Source organism: Cololabis saira, chromosome 12 (assembly GCF_033807715.1).
Source record: "Cololabis saira isolate AMF1-May2022 chromosome 12, fColSai1.1, whole genome shotgun sequence".
NCBI lineage: Eukaryota > Metazoa > Chordata > Actinopteri > Beloniformes > Belonidae > Cololabis > Cololabis saira.
In genome coordinates this window covers 25744955-25755358 of record NC_084598.1, presented here as the reverse complement: position 1 = coordinate 25755358, position 10404 = coordinate 25744955, and the positions used below count along the sequence as shown (strand labels likewise).

Here is a 10404-nt window from a genome sequence, read left to right as displayed (position 1 = left end):
ACGGGACTGACTTTGACATGAGCAGCATGCTCCACGATGTCAGCTCAACCTTACATGAGGGCTGTGGCCGTTTCTACCTCCCAAAGGTGGAACGGTGGCACAATGAAATGTTATCGTGAGGTGGAAAAAGGATGCTACAGACCGATGAGCGCTTTGACTGCATTTAGACTCTTGGTGTCAATAAGAAAAGCTTGTTCTTTTTTACTGTTAAACAAATATTAGAATGCTATGAGGATGAGCAGTTTTTAACTTTTCTTTGTCAATCGTTTAATAGATAATGTTCGCAATGTGACTGTGAACATGGTATCTATAAATCTAGATGTACGGAAAGCAAATTAAAATTTGCTTTGCATGTAAATTTTTCCAGATGTGGGTCTGATCTATAAAGCTAGGTATCTATTTCTATCATAACCTTCTTGGTCTGCTCTGGTCTCACCAAAATAGTGACAGCCAAAAAAACTCATCTTATTGCCTTCTTTATAAAGAAATGTTCAAACTGACTGATGATGTTGCAGTTACTTTGACCATTTCTTACATACGATCAATACATGTAACTCCCACACACGCTCTCCAGATGACTTTCACACTGTTGATAGCTGATGGCCAGTTTGTTGCCACCTTGATTTTGTCATATTTTGGGAACCACAAATGTCTGTATCATGTGATCCAAGTGGTCACCATTTGTTGTATGGTTTGTCACAGGCTAGATTAGTCATTCACAAAGGCATATTAAATAGTAAAAATGATAATGACAATAACAAAAGAATAATGTCCAGAAAAACCTTGTAAAATCAACCATATTTGCTGGTTTTATGGATGGTTCAGTATTTATTCACACTTGTCCAAGAGCTGCAGATTCACAAATAAATGTTTACTACAATAAATATATTAAGTATTCAGCATTTTGCAGGCAACAAATTAAAAAAAAAAGTGGGCTTTTGAATTTTAAGAGCGTGAAATTGAGCGAGGTAATTGTTTAGAGGATCTAAAGGCTTTTGGGGAATGAAATGAGAACTGAGGGTCTTTTAACATGTAAAGGCCCAGTTCAAGCAGTTCTTTCAAAGCAAATGAAAGAACTCAGTTTTGCATTTCTGAAATTTGTATGAGCTGCAGGCGAAGCAGGGACAACTGACGGAGACATAAATTAACATTCATCATGGTGCATCAGACGTGCAAAACAAAAGATCTCCAGCGTTGGATTACAGTCACCCAACAAAGCTGAACAGTCGTGGTCCCCTATCACAACAACAAACACGGCCAAACGCAACCTTATTTACCCACCTCTTTATTTCCCTGAAAATCAGAGAAGCTCTTCCCGCCAGCACCAGATAAAAGATGATAGTGATTGCTGACACATTTTCATTCACCAGTGTTACGTAACGTTCATCCCAGTAATGGCTGATTGCATTATGATGACGGGAATTGAAGTTTTAGTGATCCTGTAAATAAAGTGGAGCTCAGAATTTTCTGATACAAACATAGTTCCAGCTTTTGTAGTTTATTAGCTCCTAGAGTGGTGCAGCAGGAGAGCAGAGAAAAGATGCTGCAGAGCAAAAAGGCAATGTGCTCAACATGCATTATTATGCTTTGCACTGCTCTGTGAGAGTAAGAAAAAAAAATTGCTTTTAGACCTAGTAATCATGACTGTTCACAGTGAATAAAGAGGAAGATAGGCTTCTGGGTAGGGGAGCACAATAAAGCAGTGGTCAAAATCCACAGAGAGGGAGAAGTGAGAGAGAGAGAGAGAGAGAGGGAGAGAACAGAAGAGGAGGAGGAAGGGAGGCAGGCAGGCAAAGAAGGGTGATGTCACCTCTAAAGGGGAGCCAATGGGAGTCAGGGAGGGAGGGAGAAAGTGAGGCCGAAGGAGGGTGTGTTTTTCTATCACTGCAGCATCAGCAGAGTGAAGAGGGGCACAATCAATTTCATAGAAAAGAGGAAGAAAAAGGCATAAGTAGACAAGGAAGAGACAGGGAGAAAAAGAAGACGAGGAACTGCAAGAGGATAGGAGGCTCGTTGTGGGGGTAAGAGGATCTATTTTGTGATGAGGACAGTGTGTCATTTAATGAAAACAGCAGCGGCGAGCTGTGGAGAGCGGATTAATTAGGCTGTTAGTGGAGGTGGCTTGTTATGGAATCTCACCTTTGCCTCGTCTTCTAGCAGCAGAAGATAACCCTTTGATCACGCCTGCAGCCTCTTATTTCAATTTCAATGTTTTCTTTTTGGAAAAAGGTGTTGTTGATATCACTTGTATTCAGAAAAAAAATGCAAATTTATATTCAAGTATTTGCACTTAATTGAGACAATAACAATTAGCCAAATGTCAAAAGACTCACCTGAGTCAACTGATGCTGGATTACAAAATACAAGGGGTAACCTGTTGGCACACACTGAATTCAGAGAAAAAGGTTTTCCGTGTTTGTGGATTTTAATCCATCATCAAGTGCTCTGCATGCAACAGGGTCTCCTCTGACATTAATATTGAATATACAGCAGTGCCGACTGCTGTCGTACCACCTCGCAGAACACTTTACAGCTTAACATTTCTCAGATGTGCTTTGTTATCAGACATGCCTACTGTCGGAATATACACAGAAAAGAAAAGGGATCTACTGTTTTGATCAGTTAATAATTAACATATATTTACACATGGATGTTACGCAAAATTGTTTGCAAAAGCAAAGTCCTTTATTTTCCTGTGTCAGCTTCTTCTTCTCTTTTTCAATATGAGTATTTAAATTTTCTTTCCCCCTCATCCATCAAATAGCCAAGTGGCTTAATGTAAAGAACAGCCCATGACCGCCAAGTACTGCTCGGAATTTTACTGATGCAGACGATAAAACTTGGCAGTTTGGATACAAGCACTGCAGAGCAGACTACAACAATTTCCTAGTCATCCACTCCTATCTCCTGCAGCGGGTCTATTTGCCAAAGCAATGACAGGGCTCGGTCTTAATACAAGACTTTAATGCAGAAAAAGAGAAGAAGAAAACTGAAAGGAACTGGGGATACACCGGGGGACAAAGAGAAAGAGGGATTCACATATCAACAGGAGTCACACATTAAGAGTGATATTTATTCTGAATGAGACATCGGAAGGAAAATAAGGGTGGGGCAGCATACAGAGCAGACGGTGGAGGTGTGCCAAAGAAAAGGACGCGCTCACCTGGCTTTATGCCACCCAGATGTCTGCTATCAAGCGCTGAGGCCTGTAAGGTGTTCATTTCTACACTCATTGAAAAAGATCAATCTAACGGTCATGTTAAAGATGTAGAAACCTGTATCTCCACAATCTTGTTGCTACAGGCTGCATGCTTGTGCCATGCAGGTTGTTATTACACATCTGCTGTTTTGTGGGCAATATGAGCACATCTTGCACAAAGAAACAATTGTACTCAGGAGGATACAACTAATAGCGTGATAATTAAAAGCATCAGCTAAGATCACACCAGTGCTTGTGATGTGGTGAGCCTATTCTTCCTCACTCTTCCTCTCCCTCAGTTGCCCCCGGCTTGTCCCAGATGATCCCCCGTCAAGGGCCTGGAGGGAGGAGGAGAAACTGTGCCTGACAAAGACTTGTTACCATCTGTACAATGTCCATAAACATACTGTGCTGCACACGGTCACGCCATAGATCAAGATACAGCTGCTGCTGAGGAGGGTGTGTTTGAGGGAGTGGCTCTGTGTGTGTGTGTGTGTGTGTGTGTGTGTGTGTGTGTGTGTGTGTGTGTGTGTGTGTGTGTGTGTGTGTGTGTGTGTGTGTGTGTGTGTGTGTGTGTGTGTGTGTGTGTGTGTGTGTGTGTGTGTGTGTGTGTGTGTGGTGGGAATGCTCTGGAGACCAACTGCTGGTCACATTATCATACCAATTCGTATAGGGGGTTTGTGTGGCGGTGGCTGCCATGGGAGTTCCTGGCGTGGCTGTTGTAGCAGCAATTCTGTTGTTAAAGCTGGACTTGGAGTCTATGATTACTCACGCTCCAGCATGGTGCAGAATGTAATCTCCCCTCTGATGCTGGCCGGCTAATTGAGCTGCTCCATCAAAGAGATTGATGGAAACAGGGATTTATGTGAATGGAGACAGACTTACTGACTGACTGACTGACAGACAGGGATCTGCAAGAAAAAGGCAGGTGAGGAGGGTGGGAGGCAGCAGCATAAAAATGATGGAGAGCAACATGAGCTTCCTCTCCAAAGACAAAGCAATTTGCATCTGTAAACGCATGTTCAATAGGTATTGACAGGAGAGAAACAGCAGGAGGGAATCAGCTGGGATGCCGAAAGGGGCAAAGCCACAAGGTGAAATATACAACAGGAAAATACACAAAAAAAACATAAAAGGGAAAAGGATCAGAGCGAGGGTTTGTGCATGTTTTATTAACAGATTATAAATGGCAACGCCCTGAAACAGCAATGGTCATATAGGTATGCCTCTGCCATATTCATGTTGATGGGATGGTAATGTCAGAGCCTGGCTGGTTTCCAAATGCCTGTTGGTATTGTGTTGAAGTGAAGAGCTGGTGCTATGTAGGAGGAGAGGACTGCTCTCCCAAGTTAAGAGCAACTCCAGTGCAGTGCTGGTCCTTTGCTTCAGCCACCTGTTACAGCCCCAGGGAATCTCTGTCAGTCGTCTGCTCAAACACAGACACACAAACACATCTTTAACGCACGTCTTTTCCAACACAAACAGCCGCTCTGCAGATATCCTGTTGCAGAACGCCGAATTAAAAGTGCTCTGATGTTGCCTCCCTCGTCTAGTTAACTTCAGCGTCTGCTTCTGATCAAAAGAGCAGACTCAGCAGATTCTGGGGATTTAGTCATTAAAGCAGTAGGGGTAAAATCAGGGGTCAGGAGGGAGAGCTGCTTCCCAGACTGAAGTGTCAACAACAATATGTGCTGCTCTCCTTTGTGTTCGCCATTGAAGATCAGAGCTGTGAAGCTACAAACACACGGGAGCAGACTTAAAGGTTTGCAAACTCACCTTCCAGCATGTTTACATCTTTTTGATGCCATGTAGATGCGCAAGTGGAGTTCAGCGTTAGGATCCCCTGCATTTTCAGGATGCTGTCAAAAAGGGCGAATCTGCCCCCCCTTCCCTCGCACCCCACCCCTAGCCAGCCCACCCCATCCAACCCCACCCCACCCCACCCTGTCAGCTTGCACACTGTTTGATTTTGACTGTGCAGATGGGAATGAGCCCAGTGGGTGTCAAGCAGGGGATCATGTAGACATGCTGTCAGGGTCTGGAGGAGAATACATTGTGGTGATTTAGGGTAGCGAGGGTCAGATGGATTGACAGGCCACAAGTAAGTGGTTCTAGAGAGAGGGGGGAGAGGGAAAGAAGCCACTTAAAGGAGAAATTGAAATGTGTGAAAGTCAGATGAGGCGGGCAGGGAGGAAATCCTGGTGAAGTTAAGGATTTATTTAAAAGACAGCAGGCGGATGTTTAGGATATACATAAGACAGATGCCATCAGTAAGTGCAAGAAAAACCTGTTTCCAGTTCTACTTACTCTCCTCAGACAGACATGTCATACCTTACAAAGTTAATTTCCTTCTTTACCGCTCTTCCTAAGCCGAACACCGTACAGCTGTTAAGATCCAGCAGTCATATTAGTATTCACGCGCTGGACTGAGAAAACCGCATCTGTGTCTTAATCAAACTAATGAGTGAATTTTATATTATCCCTTACAGGAAGAGGCTGGCAGACAAAGACTCATAAATCCAACCCTATTATACAATTGAACTTGAAATGGGGAACGGAGTGCAGACGGAGGCATCATGTATGGAAATATATTTAATTCGGCAGAGTGATTTACCTTATTACAGCTTTCAGTGGGATAGTATGAGAGGGAGAGAAGTGTCGAATTCCTGCGGGGGTATCAAATAAGATGTTGGCAGTTAAAATGACAAAACTGGCGCCCTGCAGTGGATATTGCTTCAGACCAGCAGAGAAATTAATTACCGCCAAAGCAATGAGAAAACAGCAGGTCCCAAATATTCTGGAGAGAAAATCTTTAAATAAGGGATTGTTAAACAAAACAAATAAAAAAAAACTTAATTTTATTGTTATTGGGATTTTCTAAAATTAAAAATTAAAACAGAAATTGATTTCTTCATTGCACATAGTTTTAAATGAAAATGTCATACCAGGATACTGCAAAACAATACAATTGCACACTGAATATGAATTAGGGAGTCAATGAAACTCTGTTCGCCTCCGGACACTACCCTCGTCTTTCTTTTCTGTCTCCGTCAAAATTACATCTTTGTTTCAGCAACACAGAATTCCCCTTAGCGTCACTCCTTCTGGTCTATCATCATCTCATGAAATCGTCTATGAAAGAGGCTTCACTGTCCACATCAGTGACTATTATTAGACTGAACTGACCTTCTGTTTCCCAACTGCAAGTGTCAGGATCTATGAAGACTTCTGTTTACTGTAAAGGATGCTTCACTGCATATTTGAGTGCACTCATTATTCACCATTCATGGCAGCCAGAATGGAATGATTGAACTAATTATGCATCGACTAAAACAGTGGTTTACTGGCTTTAGTATATCAAAGGTTGTTACTGTTGGTAGTGTTGCACATACACGTTCATTAAATTGCTCTACACTTTGATATTTAGTGATGTGTCACAACTGATTCTTCAATGAAAACAGTCAGATTCTGTCCACGTGAAGGTCGTTTTAGTTGGCACGCTGGTAGACTTTACAACTGGCTCAAGCTGAGGGGATCACCAAGTCTACGTGCTGCCCGAATGGGGTCCGTTGTTAATCCAAGTGGTGCTAACTGAGCCAATTCTCTTTCAGAAATGGTTCAAATCCGTACAACAAAAGCTTGATCAAATCAGACAAAATGTAACCAGATGACAGAGCATCGCCATATGTTCTGAAATAGTCTTCGTCTCACTGTCCACCTTGGCAAAGATTATTAAAAGCTCTGGGTTGAATCAGGAACAGTTTAGAAAATAATTGGCATTGTTGCCTCATAAGTATCCACTCCAAGCTGGGTTCAACCCGTGAGACGTTTACATGTTTTCCTTGCTCCGACTCTCTTATCAGTGGGTTTCCATGGTTGTTTCTCTTGTGAATTGTGACCTGCCTAGAGTCTACCCCACCTCTCGCCTGATGACAGCTAAAATATGCTCCACCTAAAATATACCCCCACCCCCAGCAGTTTTGCTGGTAGGCATGTATTCTCTTGTCTAGCCTATTCAGAGAGCATTTAGCTTATATTCATGGTTCAGGCTAATACAGGCTAATAAAACGTAATTTTACTGGTAAATCAAATGCCACCTGTTCAAATCCATGAAAGCAAATACATGTCAGTATGTGGCAAACTAATATATTAATTCTCAATATTGACAATGTCTCTGACGCCGCTGACCACAGAGTGACACTTCTGGGAATTCACATCTTTGTGCAGTTCTGCTTTCCCTTCCGTTTCACAGGCTGTTTATTAAAGACATGCCACAGCGTTGGTTTACTAATTTATTGATTTGTTGCTTAAAGGCCAGTTGAATATTTAATGAAAACTGGGTGAGATGACTGTCTATATCTCAGTACTGCAGAATGGGGGCTTTGCTTTAAGTTTGAAAGGACTGCTGAGCCTTTGACGAGTTTTAGTACATTTATGATTTATTATTCATTTGTAGTGTTTTTCTCGTCAGAAAATGTTTCTCAGTGTCCTTGGCATGACTTTAATCTCAGCTCAGCTCGCCCCTCTGCCAATAGTTAAAGTCACTAAAAGAAGTTTTATTCTTATTATCAGTGGGCTCTCTATAAATCACAGCGGCTACGCTTACAGATATATGTGTGCAAAAGTAATACTTTATAGTCATGACAGAATGTCTCATTGCAGAAGCAGTGAGTTATGTTTCAACAAAGCCGAGGAAGCTTTCCCGGACGTCATTGATATTCTGGCATTGAGGCATCGCAGTCAATGGCTTGGCATGCTTCTTTATGCTCTCTGACAGACCTAACTGGATTTCAGTGTCTAGGTTTGTGCCAGAGTACGTCCAGTCTGGTGACGCACGCTGGGCACGCCCAAGACTCTCCTGATCTCACGTGTGAAACACATCATGCTCTGAAGGCTCTCAATCTATTTATTTGGATTGTTTACACTTAAGTGTATTGATTTAAGCACGTTCCAACTGTACATCCACACTTCATTTGAATTAAACAAAAATAGATGGGGCATGACGCACAAACATGAAGCGACACAACACTGCAGGTCCAAGTGTTTGTTTTTCGTCTCCATGTTTGGGTGATGCTGTGACTGTAGATTCTTTGTGGTGGGTTTTATCTGCTTTGTCAGCCCGATATAGTCATTAGAGGTGGATTACAGAGAGTGGGAGGGGATCATGTTTGGAGTGGGTAGTAATCCCCATACACTACCCTAATTTAATCTCACCTACTGTGCCATCCTATTACACACTACGCCTACCACATGGATGCAGACGCTGACTGAGGGGAGCAGACATGGGGAGCATACAAGGTTAAAACAGGGCAATGTCTGACAACAGGCCTGAAGACAAAGAGGGAGGGCTGTAAGAAAAGAGCTTCAGTGAGGGGGAAATTGATCATGAGCTAGAGGAGAGAGGTTTGAGTGTGGGGAGAGGCATAAAAATGTCAAGGAGGAAGGAAATGTCAGATGAGATATATTAGATTTAACAGAAAGGGGCTCTTTAGGTTTATTTCAATGTGTATCAACCATACTCACTTGCATTTTTTCTATCTGAGTGGGCAGCTTCAACTTTCATAATATGTTGGAGGCGAGATCTTGAGTGCATCTCAGGACTTCTTATATCTTGAATATAAATGCAGAAAGTTCAAAGTGTGTTAACATAAGAAATCCTCCTCACATAGGGTTTAAACTGGGAAGTAAGGTTTTACATGAGCTAACCTTTGTTTTTCTCTATGATCAATATCCCTCCCATCACCATTTTTTACCTGCTCACAGACAGAATAAATCATTTTCTTCAACTATGCCCCTGGGGAGACTGTTGTCTGCGAACCTTTTCCTTTTAGCCTTTTCATGTTTTTGAACAGGTTGCTCCTCTTTGAATTCATTAGAGGAAATCAGGCACAACCGGCAAAGAGCTCGGCACAAACGCAGGCTGCAATAAAGAGACCTTGCATTTATCTATAAACCTGCCTGTTTACATCACACATCATGCTCTTATACACCCAGAACTGAGGCGTTGTTGTTGCAAGACCTGCATGATGCACTTGTTGTGCCATTTAAAAAAATAATAATTTGTTACATTCATTAATAAGGCATGCAGCAATGCTTGTTTCTAATATGAAGAAGAGATGAAAAGGGGCAATACCCAGGAGAAAACATAGGAGCAACAAGAAGGAAGAAAAGGGAGGGGTGCAGATGTCACAAAGGGGGGTGGAGGAGGAAAAAGCGCAGAAACGCACCACATGGAGTCAAAGAAACTGGGGTGAGAAGATAGTTAGGTAATTATACATATTAGAAAATACTAACTCGTCCAGGTCCTAAAAAAGACTGGTGAGATGAGAAAGAAAAGAGTCCCTGTGAGAACAAGAGAAGAGTTTTATCATCAGTAACCTTTTAACTGTCTCGATCGACTGATAAAGTTGGATCTGGCTCCTGGCAGAGCAGGAAGTGTGAGAGTGAGGAGGCTACGGTGGGAGGACAATGTAGGGAGATAAAAAGGTAGTTAAGAGAGAGGATATAAAGTACAGACATCCTGTACTGTGTGCTTTATTCATGTGTTAGTGACCAACCCGTGTTTACACGGGGGACAAATAAGCAAACCGTAAGCGTTAGTGACAGGACTGTTACGAGCTCTGCAGCGGTCATATTTACTGTTTTGAGCTGTCTGCCTCCACAAGTGCCGGGAAAGCTGGTCTGTCCGTTCACTGTAAATAAAGAAAAATGTTTCTGACCTGTTTCAGAAATGTTGTCGTGCAAAAGCTGCTTTTTGAGCTGGCGGTAGCCAGCAGGAGTTGCTGAAGTGCTGTGTAGGTGTCCTACATGAGCAGCAGCACGATCAGCATGTTTTAAGCTGTGCTATCCTGGAACGGTGATGATTCTGCCATCGTAACGCAGAATTTATTGTTCCAGAATATTGCCTCAGGTCTATTTTCTCCATGAGTGCTTAAGCGCATGAGGTTGCTTGCGAATCTGGCTGTAGGCTTGAGGATCTTCGTTTTGTGTGCGTGAACGACACATACGGATTGTCAGCCCTCGCTGTCAACTCTCTATGAAAACCTCATTTAGCTATTAAGCCACAGGCAAAGGTCACTGCAGTGTTTTTCTGCATCTCGATGGCCTCTCTCTCTGCTTTTTTTATAGCTTTTTTCTACCCTCTCGCTTCCTGGAATTGGGCACAAACTCTCACTGTCATCTCCCATAAGTGTAACAAAATGGGA

At 42.6% G+C, this 10404-nt stretch overlaps 1 protein-coding gene across 4 annotated transcripts in view; it reads left to right on the top strand.

Annotated features, from left to right (window-relative positions):
* The first annotated feature begins 1889 nt into the window (after positions 1–1889).
* The window catches only part of l1cama (L1 cell adhesion molecule, paralog a), a 38918-nt gene continuing 30403 nt past the window's right edge, over positions 1890–10404 (top strand). For all 4 annotated transcript variants that reach the window (XM_061736180.1, XM_061736179.1, XM_061736178.1 and 1 more), the window contains exon 1: positions 1890–2021. The gene's annotated coding sequence lies outside the window, so the exon portion shown is untranslated. The remainder of the gene's footprint in view (positions 2022–10404) is intronic.